The sequence below is a fragment of the Carettochelys insculpta genome, chromosome 3 (assembly GCF_033958435.1).
Source record: "Carettochelys insculpta isolate YL-2023 chromosome 3, ASM3395843v1, whole genome shotgun sequence".
NCBI lineage: Eukaryota > Metazoa > Chordata > Testudines > Carettochelyidae > Carettochelys > Carettochelys insculpta.
The window spans coordinates 181,116,186-181,132,615 of NC_134139.1; the positions used below are offsets into that span (position 1 = coordinate 181,116,186).

A 16,430-nucleotide genomic window follows, 5' to 3' on the forward strand; every position below is an offset into this window, starting at 1 on the left:
TTTTTCTTTGCATTTGGGATTCTAGTCTCTTAAGAAACAGAAACTGAACAGACTAGAGCCATTAATTCTTTATGAGACTATAAGTATTGGTTTAGCATGTTTGTGATGCGTTTTAATTGTAATTCTTATTTTTTAAATGAGAGAAATTTAGTATTTTAAATATTTTCTTAAAAACCCTGATTTTAAATAAAAAATATTTGATATTTAAAAAAAAATTGATTTTTATCCACACTGGCCCAAATCCAGCAGTCTCTGTGCAGATGTTATTCAGACAAATCACTTCTTGATGTCATTGGGATATTACTCAAGTGACTAGTACAGGATTTGCCCCTTAACTCCAAAATAATGAATGCAAAGTACTGAGACTGGAGTTAGGCAGCTTAGAATACCGCAGAATGCTGCAGGCTTTGGCCACTCATCTTTTCCATCAGCAGCTCCTCCTTGCTCATTTATAGCCTGGCTTCTGCTCCTTCAGTATTGCCAACCCTTGCAATTTGAGTTAGGGACAGGCACACATTTTATACATGCATTACAGGTTGACATTTCAACCTGAAATTATCCCACAGATTTTGGCAGAGGAGGAGAGAGGAAGTAAAAAGTCGAGAAACTGATTAAAAACCATGATTTGCTCCAAGGGCACTGAATTTTCATTTTCCTTGGCATGTCCCACCCAGTCCCAAGGTCCTGCTCCCACTCTACCCTTTCCCCCAAGGCCCCACTGCTATGCGTCTTCCTGCCCCACTCAGTGTTTCTCCCCCAAGGCCCTGTCCTCACTCTGTTCTCATCCCTGCTCCACACCTATCTCAAAGCCTCTGCCTGCTCTGTGCTCTTCACCCTCCCCCACAATCTTGCCCAAGCTGCCAAACAGCTGTTTGGCCCTGGCTGCCACTGACCAGCTGTTTGGCAGCACTCCTGATTAGCTAATCTGAGGTGCCACCACACAGCTGTGGCTGGTCAGTTTTGAGCTCCCACTGCTTTTTAATTCTGTGGGTGTTCTAGCCCGAGAACACCAAATTCAGTGTCAATGGTTTGATGAGGAGTCCTCTGGAACCTTCAAGATGCTTCTGACAAAGTGCATTTCCCAAATAAGTCTGATAGTCTTTAACGTGCCACAGGCCTCCTTGTTGGTTTTGCAAATGCCGACTTCAACAGCCACCCCTCTGAAACATATGGTTTGATTATGATTTTTAAGTCTCATAGTTTTTGGGCTCTGACTCATGATTTTTGAAATCTTGAGGGAGTCAAATTTATAACTTTTAAGAGGTCAAGAAAATGGAACCTTTTGGTGTGTTGAAATTTATATGTGATCATCACTGATTATCTCTGACCTGACCTAGGTTCCTTAGCTTCTTGGAAGGAGAAGAAAGTCTTTTAAATATTGAGAAAACTTGGAGCTGACTTGTTGGAAACTTAGTATCTGCAAATGATTCCTGCTAGATACGGCTATTAATGTCAGCTGCTAAAATCTCAAATAACAGTTTCTTTGATACTGTCACTGTGAGAACTACAGCTGTTTATACAGTCAAATGTTGCAATTTTGCACCATAGCAGAGACTGTTCAAAAATCATGTAAACATAATATATTTGTCAACATTTTAGTGAATGCTGGCATTTCTTTCATAGAAATGTAATTTCAATTCAACATGCTCGTTTCTTTGGTGGTTGGGGCAGTCACGTGTTTTAAATGGATGCGCATGCTTCTTCTTGTATGGTGCATAAAGTAATAAGCAGTGGTGAGGTTTCATAGACTGTGCATTCCCTGAGACTTCAATATCTAGTGACTTCTGCTAATATTTAAAGTACCAACCATTAACATCTTTAACTCACCAAGAGCCTGACTCAGTGTCCACTGGATCAGTAAGGCCTTACCAAATTCATGGTCCATTTTGGTTAATTTCATCGTTAATTTTAAAAATGGTAAATTTCATGATTTCGGATATTGTTGTAATCGTAGGGGTCTTGACCTGTAAAGGAATTGTATGAGGGGGATTGTGACACTGCTACCTTTATTTTTGCACAGCTGTTGGCAATGACCCTGCTTCAGAGCTGGGCAGCCTGAGAGCAGTGACTGTTGGCTGGGAATCCAGCTCTGAAAGCAGAGCTACTGCCAGCATCAGCAAAGAAGTATGTATGGTATACGGTATTGCCAGTCCTGTTTCTGCACTGCTGCCTGCTGCTAATCTCTGGATGCCCAGTGCTGAAAGCAGCAGTACAAAAGTAAGGGCAACATAGGTATGGTATTGCCACCCTTACTTGCACTGGTCCTGGTGGGGTGCTGCCTTGAGAGCTGGGCACACAGTCAAGATTACAACCATCACTGTGCAGTTGCCCAGCTCTGAAGGCAATGCAGAAGTAAGGGTGGCAATACAGTAATGCTCATACAATAGCCTTGTGATCCCCCTGCAACTTTCTTTTGGGTCAGGACCTACAATTTGAGAAATTCTGGTCCCCCACCTCCATGACATCTGTATAGCATAGTGTAAAAAACATAGAGGGCCAGATTTCATGGGAAGACACCAGAATTCATGATCTCTGACTTGTTTCCATGGCTATGAGTTTGGTAGGGTCCTAGGCATCAGTGAAAGCCTGTACATTTGAAGCCCCCCTACAGGAACATAAACAGATGGTTACTCATTTTGGAATACAGACATCTGATGTTTGTCATTTTAAGCCCATATTTAAATATATGCCCGATCCCTGCTGTATCATAATTTTATTCTGCAGAAAATTTTCTTTCAATTTTTGGTAGATGCTCACTGTCTTCATTTTTCTTGGTCTTTCCCTTGTTAATGCTCAGTCCATTCATTGAGGCAGTTTTGCTTAGTATTGCAACTTTTTCTTCCACGATTTCATGTTGGTTTAAAAGAAGGGTGACATTGTCAGCAAAATCAATGTCCTGTAGCTGTTTGAAAAGTGTCAATGAATGCCCTGTTAATGGCCATCTGTTCTGCTCATAATCCAGTCCAACGTGATCAAGAACAGGAAAGGTGACAATAGCCACCCTTATCACACTCCTGAGAGTATGCTGAAGGATTTTGACAAGACACCATTGCAAATCATAGAATCTGAGGGCTGGAAGGGACCTCAAGAGGTCATTGAGTCCAGCCCCCTACCTAAAGCAGGATCAATCCTAACTAAATCATCCTGGCCAGCACTGTGTCGAGCCAGGACTTAAAACCCTCTATGAATGGAGATTCCACCAGCTCTGTAGGTAACACATTCAGTGCTTCATCACTCTCCTGGTGAACTAGTTTTTCCTAATATCTAATCTACACCTCCCACTCTAACTTGAAACCATTGCTCCTCCTTCTGCCATCTGTCACTGATGAAAACAATCTCTCTCCATCCTCTTTAGAGTCCCCCACCCCCTCTCCCCTTAGGAAGTTGAAGGCTGCTTTCAAATCACCCCTCACTCTTCTCTTCTGCAAACTAAATAAGCCCAGATCCCTCAGCCTCTGTCACAGGTCATGTGCTCCAGCCCCCAAATCATATTTGTTGCCCTCTGCTGGACCTGCTCCAATGCAGCCACATCCCTTCTGTACAGCGGGGTCCTGAACTGTATGCAATACTCCAGATGTGGCCTGACCAATGCTGAATAAAGGGGAATAATAACTTCTCTAGATCTGCTGGAAATGCTTCTCCTAAGGTACCCCAATATACCATTAGCCTTCTTGGCTACAAGGGCACACCATTGACTCATATCAAGCTCCCATCCACTATAATCCCCAGATCCTTTTCTGCTGCACTGCTACTTAGCCAGTCGGTCCCCAGCTTGTAACAATGCTCTGCACTTGTCCTTGTTAAACTTCATCAGATTACTTTTGGCCCAATCCTCCAGTTTATCTAGGTCACTCTGGATCCTATCCCTGCCCTCCAATGTATCTACCTGTCCCCCTAGCTTAGTGTCATCTACACATTTGCTGAGAGTGCAATCCTCCCTCGTCCAGGTCATTGATAAAGATATTGAACAATACCAGGCCCAGAACTGATCCTTGGGGCACTCCACTTGAAATTGACTGTTAACCAGACATTGAATCATTGATCATTACACGATGGACCTGACTGTCTAGCCAGCTTTCTAGTCACCTTACAGTCCATTTTTCCAATCCATACTTCCTTAAATTATGACAAGAGTATTGTAGGACACTGTATCAAAAGCTTTGCTAAAGTTGAGATATATCACATCCATCAACTTCCCCATGTCCACAGGGTTAGTTGCCTCATCATAGAAGCTAATCAGATTGATCAGACACGACTTGCTCTTGGTGAAGTCATGTTGACTACTCCTGATTACTTTTCCCTCTTCAAAGTGCTTCAAAATGGATTCTTTGAGGATCCCCTTCATGATTTTTCCAGGGACTGATATAAGGCTGACTGGTCTACAGTTCCCTGGATTGTCATTTTTCCTTTTTTTTTAAATATGGGCACTATATTTGCCATTATCCAATCATCAGGGATCTCTCTCAGCCTCCACAATTTTTCAGAGATAATAGCCAAAGGCTCTGCAGTGATATTTGCCAAGTCCCTCAATACCTTTGAATGCATTAAATCTGGACCTATGGATCTGTGTATTTCTAGGTGTTCTAAGTAGCCTTTAACTTGTTCTTGTCTCACCGAGGGCTGCCCACCTCCTTCTTATACTGCATTGCCTAGTGCAGTTGTCTGGGGTCTGAACTCGTCTGTGAAGAGAGAAGCAAAAAAAACATTGAGTACTTCAGTTTTTCCCACATCTGTCATCAGGTTACCTCCCTCATCTAGTAACAGTCCCACTCCATTCCTGATCACCCCCTTATTGTTAACATGCCTGTAGAAACCCTTCTTGTTAGCCTTCACATTCTTTACTAGCTGTAGTTCCAATTGTGCTTTCGCTTTTCTGATTACTCCCTGGCGTTCTCCAGCACTATATATTTTTTTACTCCTCCTTCTCCTTTTGTTCAAATTTCCACTTCTTATAAGCATCCATTTTGAGTTTAAGCTGCCAAGGATTTCCCTGGTAAACTAAGCTGGTTGCCAACCATATTTGCATCTCTTACTGTGCTTCAGGATAACTTGTTCCTGTGCCTTCTGTAAGGCTTCTTTCAAATACTGCCAGTTCTCCTGAACACTTTTCCCTTACATGTTAGGTTCCCAGGAGATCCTGCCCATCAGTTCTCTGAGGGTGTTGAAGTCTGCTCTCCTGAAATCAAGGGTCTGTATTTTACTGCTCACCTTTCTTCCTTTTGTCAGGATCCTGAAATCCACTATCTCATGATTGCTGCAGCCCAGGTTGCCACCCACTTTTATTTCTCTTACTAGTTCTTCCCTGTTTATGAGCAGCAGGTCAAGCTGTGCACGGCCTCTGGTTGGTTCCTTTAGCACTTGTACCAGGAAGTTATCCCCGACATTCCCCAAAAACTTTGTGGATTGTCTGTGTGCTGCTGTATTGGTCTCCCAGCAAAGGACTGGGTGACTAAAGTCTCCTATGAGAACCAGGGCTCGTGATTTGGAAGCTTCTCGTAGTTGCCCGAAGAAATCCTCATCTACCTTATCTACCTGATCTTATGGACTATAGCAGACACCTACCACAATATCACCTCTGTTGCTTCTGCCACTAAGCTGAACCCAAAGACTCTCATCTGGCTTTTCTCACTCCATATACTGGAGCTCTGAGAAATCATACTGCTTTCTTACATACAACTCCTCTTCCTTTTTTCCCGTCTGTCCTTCCTGAACAGTTTATACCCTTCCATGACAGTTCTCCAATTATGTGAGTCATCCCACCAAGTCTCCATTACCCCAATCACCTCATACTTCTTTGACTGTGCCAGCGCCTCAGTTTTCTTCCTTATTTTGTACTGCCCTCACTGGTTGCTCAGGCTGCTGTGCCTGCAGTACTAAATGGTGCATTCTGTTGAGGAAATATTCACCTTCTCTGATGGACTGGAGAGTTATATTTGGGCCTCTAGTCCTCTAATCTTTTTTTTTCAAGATGGCAACCAGCTTGCACTTGGTACAGATTAAATCACTTGGCATTTTGAGGTGTCGTACATTGAATGGATCAGGTTAATAATGTTGGATGACATGCCAAGGTGTTGCTGCAGTTTCCACAAAGTGTCTCTATCAATGCTGTTGAAGGCTTTTTGAAAGACTATTAAGGTTATATACGGGGGAGTTCCACTCAAGTGACTGTTCTGTGATCACTCAGACTTGCTGTTTGTCCAGTACAAGATCTCTGCGTTTTGGAAGCTGGCCTGTTCTTCCCTGAGCTATCAATTTCTGTCTTCTTCCTCTCCAGGAGAATCCTATTGAACGCTTTTCCTGGAATACACAATAAGGTAATGCCCCTCCAGTTCTTGATTCCTTCACGTTGCCTTTCTTTGGAAGCTTGATAAGGTAGCCATGTTTCCAGTCCTGTGGGATCTCCTCAGTGTCCCAGATTACACATCATATTGACTGATGTCTTACTACCTGCCTAGACTGCTTCTGTGGGGATGTTGTCTGGTCCAGGTGCTTTTATGCTTTTCACATAAGCAATGGCTTTCCTGACTTCTTCCTGATATATCTGTTGCTGTCAGTTTGCAGTGGTATATTTGCAGGTGACAAGCATCTGATGAAGTGGGTCTTTGCCCAAGAAAACTTATGCTCCAAAAAATCTATTAGTCTATAGGGTGCCACAGGACCTCTTGTTGTATTTGCAGGTGGTAACTCCAGAGATTCCATGTGCATTGGGTGGTTCAGTAGCTCTTCAGTGTTCCTTCCATCTATTGAGCTGCTCACTTGGGTTCATTTGCACACACCCCTCCTTAATCTTGTGCTGGCTGATCCACTGTACACTGTGACCCAGCTAGCTTCCATAGTATGTCATTCAGCTCTTTTAAGTTTCTCTGACCTGCAGCTTGTTCCGCTTGTTGTGCCAGGTTTTCCACAAAGTTCTTATTGTCCTGTTTTACAGCCTCTTTAACTTCTCTTCTGCCTTAGGTGCTCTTGTTTTGCTGTTGTTGATTGCTGCTTTTGTGACCTATCATTCTTTCATCTGGTCCTGGTGACTTGAAAACACCTACATCTTCTAAGTAATTTTAACTCAATCTTTCCCTATTTTAGCTGCTGATCCTACCTCATTTTTACTGGCATTCACTATTTTAGATGTCCAATCACTACTAACCTTTTTAGTGAACACTGATGCAAAAAAGTCACTTAGCATTCTGTTATTTCCACATCTTCTATTATTGTTTTTCCACTAATTGAGTAACAAGCCTACCCTGTCCTTGGTTTTGCTCTTGCTTCTAATATATTTCTATTTTTTTCTTGTTACATATAGTGTCTCTAGCTAATTTAATCTTATTTTCTACTTGTCCTTTCAATTTTGTCCCTGCATACTTCTGTTTATGTTCACCATTTCTAATTTGAATTAGTTTCCACTTTGTGTAGGACTCCTTTTTTGTATTTCAGATCATCAAAGATTTCCTAGTTAAGTCCTGGTGGTCTCTTTTCATACTTCCTGTCTTTCCTACAGATAGTGATAGTTTGCTCTTGTGCCCGAAATGTCTCTGAAAAACTGCCAGCTCTCTTAAATTGTTTTTTTCCCCTGAGACTTGCATAGGGAATCTTACCTACAGGTTCCCTAGGTTTTCCTAAAGTCTGCCTTCTTATTGTGATATTTTCCCTCCTACCATTTCTTCAAATTATGAACTGAACTGTTTATGATCACTTTCACCCAAGCACCTTCTATTTTCACATTCTCAGTCAGTTCCTCCCTAATTATCACAATCAAACTTAGAACAGCTTCTTCCCTAGTAGCTTTCTCCACCTTCTGAAATAAAAAAGGTCTCCAATATACGCCAAGAATTTGTTGGCTAATCTGTTCCCTGCTGTGTTATTTTCCCAATAGATATTTTGGTAATGGAAGTCCCTCATCAATGAGCCATGTGATTTGGATGATTCTGTTTCTTTTTCAGAAGAATCTTCACCCTGAAATGCTATTGATTATATACATTTATATTCCTTCAATCCCTGTTTGTAATATGAATGATACACAGTTCTCTAACTGGTTTATTAGGAGGCTTGAGGCAATTCTGTACAACTGTAAAATAGAGGAAAGGCATTTGGGCTAACTCTTCATTATGAGTAATAGAAAATACTGATTCATATAGGAATAGAGTTTAAAAAGACAAGATTTACCTATTGCTCCAGCAGAAGCACAGGAGAAACTATGCATGGACTTTTAGAAAAAGCTTCCCTATTTCTGTGATAAGCCAGGCAAGGACTGAAGGTAGGAAAGCTTTAGTGGTAATAAGTTATCCTAGTCTGAAACTGGTCTCTTAGCTACATTGCTCAAGTTCCTTGATGGTAGTGGAGCTGTTAAGTTAATTGTTTATACAGACGATGATTCATCTGGATTGGCTTAGAATTTCCTGGCTGTCATGACAATGAAAGGGTTGTCCTTAAAGGGCTGCAAGCTCTGCTCATAAGCCTGACACACTTTAATTCTACTGATTGAGTTGAATGTGGAAATTACCCCTTTGTTATAGGCTGACCATTGTTGTTGTCAGTTTGGTTTTGGGGTGTACTTATTCTGAAGGGGTTCAGAATCATTTTTTTGTCTGATATAGTAGGTTGACAGATCCAACAGTTTTTCAGACTGCCTTGAGGTCAGTTATTAGTTATCACACTGACAAATCTGTTGATGGTTTGGTTTGATAGGACTTCTTAATGATCTTTTGTCCTCTATTTTTCATTTGGTGCCACCTACATGTCCTTTATATTTACTATATCCTTGCAAGTCAATATGCTTTGCAAATGACCTATAACTGATGAAGAAGAGGAGGTGGTTAGAGAGCTAGCTGGTGTCTCAGAGCTTCTGCTGAATCTGTAAGACTGTGATATGCAAATATTTAAAACTTGTGTGCTGTGGCTGTGCAGAAGTGTCTTTATGATTGACTGATACAGCAGAGCTGTTTATAGTGCTTGGCAGCTTCATGAAACCTAACTGCCTCAACTCACTTATTGAGTTTATCTACTTGTGAACTATTTTCCCATTACTTTTTAAACAACATTGTTAGGATTTGGTCAGAAATGTCTACAAGGGAGGCAGTGTTGCCAAAAATTGGACTCAGAAGACCAGGATTCAGTTCTTGTCTATAGCACTGGTTTGCAGAGTGAACTTGGACAAGTCACAAAGAGGTAGCTGTGTTAGTCTGTATCTTCACAAAAGCGGAAAAAAAGAAGGCAGTCATGTAGCACTTTAAAAACTAACAAAATAATTTATTAGCTGATGACCTTTCATGGGGCAGACCCACTTCCTTACATCTTCAAACTTCTTACTTCCTTGACTTCAGTCAAGCAGGTTGTAGGCCTCATTATAAAGTAAAAAGTACATCATTTGTATTAATCTGTTGATCTCCTACCAGCCCTGAATTAAGATAGATTTAATAAAAGTTTGCATGAATTCTATCAGCAAATTTTTAATATTTGTTAGACTTTACTAATTTGCTCACAAAGATGGATGTTGCTACAGCCTGGTGGGATGGACTCTCTGGAGTGACTCTAGTTCACAGGCTGTCTTCCACAGTATGCCATAGAGATCACTTCTGGTCAACATGTGCATGAGACCAATTAGAAAGTGAGTCAGGAAACATGATATAATTGCCATATTCTGATCACATATAAGTCTACATCTGCATCATGTCTGATGGGAGCACAGCAGCGACGAAGATAACCCAGGGTTTTTGTCTAAGTTTTTGGTAAACCTTGCACAGCTCACCTGAAGTAGCTGCCATGCACTGGAACTGTGGAAAATCTCAACAAACTGAGAGAACACATATGCAATATAGAGACCAGAAATCAAAAGACTTCTTGTTGTATTTTCTGGACTTTAAAGCTAATGCTGAATGTCAGCAGGAGAACTATGAATAACTTCTGGAAGGGGGAAAAAAAAATCAGTTAACGGGTCTTTAACCTTAGGGAGTAGTTTTCATCATAACTATATTGGTTTAGATTTTCAAAGTTTATCTTTGAAAGAAAAAATGGCAAAGGTAAATATGCAGTATAAATAATATGCAACCTTGTGTAAATTGGATTTGTAAGAAACTAGATATCCAGAGCCCTCCTTCCCTCCCTCTAAATAGGTACAGTTTGTACAGAAGTTTGGAAACAATTTCCAAGTCACAAGCTTTAAGGTGAGTGAGAGCTCGCGCGCGCTCTCTCTCTCTCTCACTCACACAGAGAGAGAGAGAGAGAGAGAGAGAGAGAGAGAGAGAATCAGGTCAGAACAAAAGCTGCCAGTTTTTCTCTGGTCTCTGTTTCCTTGACCACCTTCTCCTCTGCATCACCCCTTGCCTCCTGCAGCTGCTGAACTTACCCAGATACAAATGAGGCAGGTCTAGTTCGGAAGATACCAAGTGCAGTGGAAAGCAGGGGTCAGGATGCAAGGCACTAGAGGGGGGTGGTGGTTTGTGAGCCCCAGGAGAGCTGATGGTGAGAGAGGGCTTGTTGAGTTGGAGTGTTTACAGAGTTTAAGTCTGCGGATGGAAGAGAGGGGGTAGTAACAGCAGGAGACTAGCAGGGGATGAGAGAGAGCAGCATCTCTATCTTTCTCTCCCGAGTACGCTGCTAACAGCAGGGGAGGCTCAAGCTTCCCTAATATCCCTCATTCCCTGCTCCCAACGTGGTCAGAGAACAGGCAGAGCAACAAAGAGGGTCCCAGAGGTAAGGTTCCCCCTTCAACGTACAAATCTGTACTATCTGCTTAACCGGGGCGAGGGGGGGACGACAGCAATAGCAGCAGAGAGGCGAGATTAATAGGACCTGCAAATAAGGGTGCGGGGGAGAGAAATGGGGGAGTGTGCGCAGCAGCAACAGAGTAAAGGGAGAGAGGGAGTCAGGTAGTAATGAGCATCATCTGGGAATATACTGGAGTGAGAAGCTTGTGTCCTAAACAGCCAGAGGGGGAGAGGTGATTTTGCTAATTGCATTATTAGTGCAAATACTATGGCACCTGAAATACAAGGGACAGACTTGTAAAACAGGAGCCTGAGCTGTTGTTGACTTTGTTATAGACAGGGGCTTGGATGAAGGGAGTAGAAAGTACAACACCTCCATAAAGGAGAGCTTGTTCCCGTTTCCCCTGTGCACTGTCCTGCTTTTTGTTTTACTCTTTTCTGGCTGTAGTGCTAAGCTCTGAGACAGAGACCATCACTTCTTCAGTAGCCCTAGCAGTTTGGGATGCTATTGGAAGGGAGTTATAATTGTGATACAGTGGGAATTTGTACTGAAATGACCTGAAACCTACCAGGAACTAAGGAATTATAAGGACTCCAATATTGGTTTGTGTCTGATGAATAAGGTTATTTGGGAATTTTATTCCCATTTTCATTATGAAAGACTAAAATCAGAATAAAAAAAAAGCACTGAACTGGGAATTGTTGTCCCCCTTGGTAGTTTCTCTGACTCCTCCCCCACTCTGAGGTTTTAAAGAAACGTTGAAGCCACCAAGTGGTCTCATTTTGTAACTCAGAAATTTGATAATTAAAGTTAATGGACCAGGTTTTGCTGCCTTAAGCATAGGAGGCTGATTTCGATGTGAGTATAGGATGAGGGAGCCATCACTTTCCCTTGACTTGTGGAACCTGGGAAGGGTGGGACTGATTCTGATTTCACTTACAGTAATGCAAATTAACTGATAACTGTAAGCATAAATTCCAGGCTTGATGGTGCTTTGTTTCACTGTCAAATAATTCCTATAATCTGTGAATAGAAAGGCCAAAAGAAGATCTGAGACCCATCATTCACAACAGTGGGGTTTTTCTTTCATTGGCTTTTATGACTATATTATTTTTTTATTTCAGGGCTCAAAGTTTCATTACAACTTTAGTACAAAAATATGAGGTGACTTTGGTTTGATCCTGCTTAATTGAAGTCAGTGGGAGATTTGCCAGTTGTCTGTGGGAGTTTGATTTCACTGGAGACCAAGATAGGGTATCTTTTTTCTCAAGATAAACCTTTTATTTTAAGAAAAGAAAAGCCTCTCATTTTGTGAACAGCATTCAACCTTTTTTCTGATGTTCAAGCCCTAATTAAATAGCTTTTGGAGAGTTAAAAAAGGTAACATTTTTTTTTTAACAAACTAAAAATTGCTGTATTCAAAGTTGTTTTTAAGTTGATTGCCAGTTAACTACAGCTTGGATTTTTGCTGATATTGAGTGTCATGGTTTATGAAAAACATAATTGTGATGTATGCATAAAAATGCTATGACAGCCATAAAACATATTTTAACCCTGCAATTGGTATGTAAATTCTATTTGAAGCAGAAACTCTGTTTTTACTTGGACTTAATATTACATTACTAAGTTAGAATGCACTTAACTATGCATCTTGGCATTGTTTGAACAATGCATCACAAAAATGATTTTACTGCTGTTGTTGCAGCTCAGATGGATCTGATCCAAAACTCTTAAGGTCAATAGAAGTCATTCTATTGACTTGGTTTATTTTGGATCGTGCCTGTGATGTGAAATCACTCTCTATTAGGAGAGCCCATAAATATATAAGCAAGACAGACTGTGCTAAGGATGGGATTTTTCTTATTTCTCTAAACTTTCTCATGTTGTGATTTCAGTTGCACAAAATGTTATCACTTGGATTCATTTATCTTTTGTTGTTAAGTTATAAGTACCTATATTCCATGTGTTGTGTAAAGTACATACTTACACTTCTGGAGATTCTTTTCTCTTAAATACACAAACAATAGCTGTAAGTTAACATCTCACTCAGGAAGTTAATTTTTTTGACATGATAGTTCATAATCTTTGCGATATTACAATATTTCATAACAGCGATAAATAATATTGTATTAGTTTTATATGAATAGTGTTAAAATTATGGGAAGAGTCACCTCCTCTAATGAGTTAAGCCATTTAGAAACTTTTTGGTGCTGTTGGGCTTTTGTCGCTCTTTCTTTTCACACAATTTGAATACAAACATGAAATCTTGGATAGAGAAAACATTTTTAGAAAAAACACTACTGGGATGTTAACAACCCACTTTAGATCAGAGCAGGGATTTCTCAAACTTCACTGCATCACAATCCCTGTCTGACAATACAAATTACTGTATGACCCCAGGAGAGGGGACTGAAGCCTGAGCCTACCCGAACCCCGCTGCCCAGGGCAGGGAAGCCGAAGCCAAAGGTTAGCGGGGCTTGGGCTTTGGGCCTGAGCGGTGTGGCTCAGTCTTTGGCTCTGGCCATGGGCCCCAACAAGTGTAAGCCAGCCCTAGTGAACTCATTAAAATGGGGTCCTAACCCACTTTGGGGTCTCAGTCTAGAGAATGAGAAACAGGAATCCAGGGAAAACTTATCACTGAGTGATGAATTCCCAAAGATGATGATTTCTCACAAAGAAAATACCAAGAACTCCATAAATAGTGATAATGAGCATACTTATTTTATGGAGAAGAAAATCTTTTACTTCCTATTGTTAGTGATCTTTCTAGAGAGAACGAGTCTGAACAATGAATGGTAAGTGATCTGTCACTCCTTTGTCACCTAAATACAAAATAAAGCATTGCCCATACTGTTATTTCACTTACGTCCTATGAATAACTGTCCCAATGAACATTTATTTAAAACTTTAGAGCAAAGAATTCTATAGATATTAAAAAGAACCACATCTTTTACTCAAAAGTTAAATTCCTTGTTTTGGTTGTATTAGATTGTGATTAGTAATTGTTACTCTAGACCATTGCTAACTATTTAAAAGCTTGTACTACAAATATTAGTTGTGGAATGAGAGTTTTTAAAATCTGTAACTGGGATGGGAGATACAACTCTCTGCAAAAGACATTCAAACCTTTGTTAGCCAAAAATCAGATTTTGCAATGACTTTGCAGTTCCTGTCTACATTAGTAACCTGTAGAGAAGTTGACAAGTACATCTGTTGTGGGTTTTTTTTCCCCTTTTGCTTTGTGGAAACGCTATTCTTTTGATGTAAGCATAACATTCTCTTGTTTCCATGTTTGTGTTCATGTGCTGAATAAAGAAAGTCAGCAATCTATGTAAGTAGTAACATTATTAGTAGCATATTTTTGGAAAAAAGAAGGGTAACTGGCATTGGGACATGAAGTATCTTAGACAAAATGTAATATTTTAAAATGTAAAACATGAATACTGGGAGAACTTATAAGGTGATGATGCTTACCAAATTACAATTTGTAATGGCAAATTTATGTCAATGATAGACACATTATATAATTATACAGTATGTTTACATGAAGGAAAATATACAGGGAGGGGGTCCTTGTTATGCTTCATGGTTAGAGACTGTGAAGTCTCATAGTTAAACAAAACTATGTATAAAGGGGAATATTCTCCCATAAGAATACATGTAAGTACAGGGGGGCTGGGGACATCACATGCAGTAACGGCACCTAGATGACTTACAAAACGGAATTTTCTACCTTCAGTATATGTGTAAATACATTGGGATACAGACCAAGTCCTTTAAGTTGTTTTCTTATTTTAAGAACAGTAGAAACTGTTTGTATTATGTCTTAGCAACAAACTACACTTAAAACATTTTTAGTGTAAAAAAATCATAGAATCAAACACACATTTTAAGGTTTAAACCTTAAAATCCAGAGGGTCCTGCTTCAGGTTCATCAGTGAGTTGTTTCTTCTTTTTCTTTTTAAAGAAAGAATCCAGGGTTGTCTGCTTTCCTGCTTTTTGTTTTGCTTTTAATATTTCTCAGTAGGAAGCCATAGATTCTCTAATTCTCCTAGCCACCATGGATGAGCAGTCAAAAAAATTGTCACATCTTTACATTATGTCTATTGCACATTCAATGTGGTGAAACATGTCCTTTAGAGACTGAATTGCAAAGACAGATTTCTGTTCAGAATTGCCCTCTTCATCACTGTCGAATGTATTTTCTTGTTCAAAACCATGCATTGTCCAACTCCAACAGATTTACATTGCTGAGAGGCATACCATGCAATTCCAACAACTCATTAACATCATCAACTTCCACTTCATGGAAGCCTGCTTCCTTTGCCAGTTTCACTATAATATCATGAACACCTGATATGTCACTGAAGCCATGTAAGGTATGGATTGCAGCAGGACACATTTTTTTTTCCAAAAAATTTTCATTAGACACCTAGAAACTTCATCCCAGGTGGAGCCAATTAACAATACAGAGTTGTAAATGCTGAAATTTTTCCAGAATTCCTGAACTGTGGGTTTTTTGTTGTCATTAGTATCAGCTATGAATTTGCAGAACGTCTTCCTCAAATAGTAGGCCTTGAACGTTGCAATGACATCCTGGTCCACAGGCTGCAGCAGAGATATTGTCCTAAGTGGCATGCAAACAACCTTAACCTTGAGACATGGCTGTTTGAAATCAAGGTCATGGGCACTGGCATTGTCTAATGTGAGCAGACTCTTGAATGTTACATTATTTTTCTTGCAGTATTCTTTCATTTCAGGGACAAAGTAATTGATGAACCACTCATGGAATATTTACCTCATAATCCTAGCCTTGTGGTGGGATTTCCAGATAATAGGGAGGCAAGACTTTACTGTGTTCTTCGGTGCTTTTGGATTTGTGCTATGATAAACTAGCAGTGGCTTATTGCCACTGGCGTTGCCACCTAAAGGGAGAGTAAGTCTACCTTTTGTGGCTGTGAAACCAGCGCAGTCTTCTTTCACAGAAATATATGTCCAAGAAGACATACGCTTCCAATACAGCCCGGTTTCATGAACATTAAACACCTGCTTAAAATCGTACCCACCTTCTTCAATTATTTTTACAGGTTCATCGGGAAATATTTCTGCATCAATTGTGTCGGCGCTGGCTGCCTCTCTCTGAATCGTTACATTTTTGAAACTATAGCTTTTTTGAAAATGGTGAAACCACCCTTGCGCAGCCAATTTAAAGTCTAATGCAATACTACCATGTTGTTTCTTTACGTAAGCACCTGCGCTTGCACTGTGTTTGCTACTCATTATTAATGGATGGCAAATATGATATATAGGATGATAAAATGGAAGGAACGATGGTAGAGAACGTGCATTGAACTGCTACTCACAAGATGAGAGAACACACTGGGTGGGAGAAGTGGCCCGGAGAATACTGGTACATAATGCTAAGACAGTGGCGCTGCCATGAATTTCAGATGGAAGCATTATTTTGACTCTGCATAAGTTGTGATGATGTAAGAGCAGGGAATTTTTATGTTGTTGTCCTCAATATGTCAATGACGTGAGTATGAAACAACATATATCGGGTGATGAATAAAGGGGACCCCCCCCCACCGTCCTTGTAGGGAATATTTGAAGGCATGCTCACAAAACAATGAGTGCTAAAAGAGGATTATCGAAGATGCATTCAAAGATGCCAAAGACTCGTTTGCCTGACAGACTATGCTGGATGATGGTTTTCTGAGAGTGTGGCCTAG

The 16,430-nt window shown here is 40.4% G+C and overlaps 1 protein-coding gene across 5 annotated transcripts in view; it reads left to right on the forward strand.

Moving 5' to 3' along the window:
• The first annotated feature begins 10,653 nt into the window (after positions 1 to 10,653).
• The window catches only part of GREB1 (growth regulating estrogen receptor binding 1), a 159,672-nt gene continuing 153,895 nt past the window's right edge, over positions 10,654 to 16,430 (forward strand). For 4 of the 5 annotated variants that reach the window (XM_074988962.1, XM_074988965.1, XM_074988964.1 and 1 more), the window contains exon 1: positions 10,654 to 10,683. The gene's annotated coding sequence lies outside the window, so the exon portion shown is untranslated. Of the gene's footprint in view, positions 10,684 to 11,949; positions 12,079 to 16,430 lie in introns of those variants that run through there. The other variant, XM_074988963.1, reaches the window with a different exon arrangement.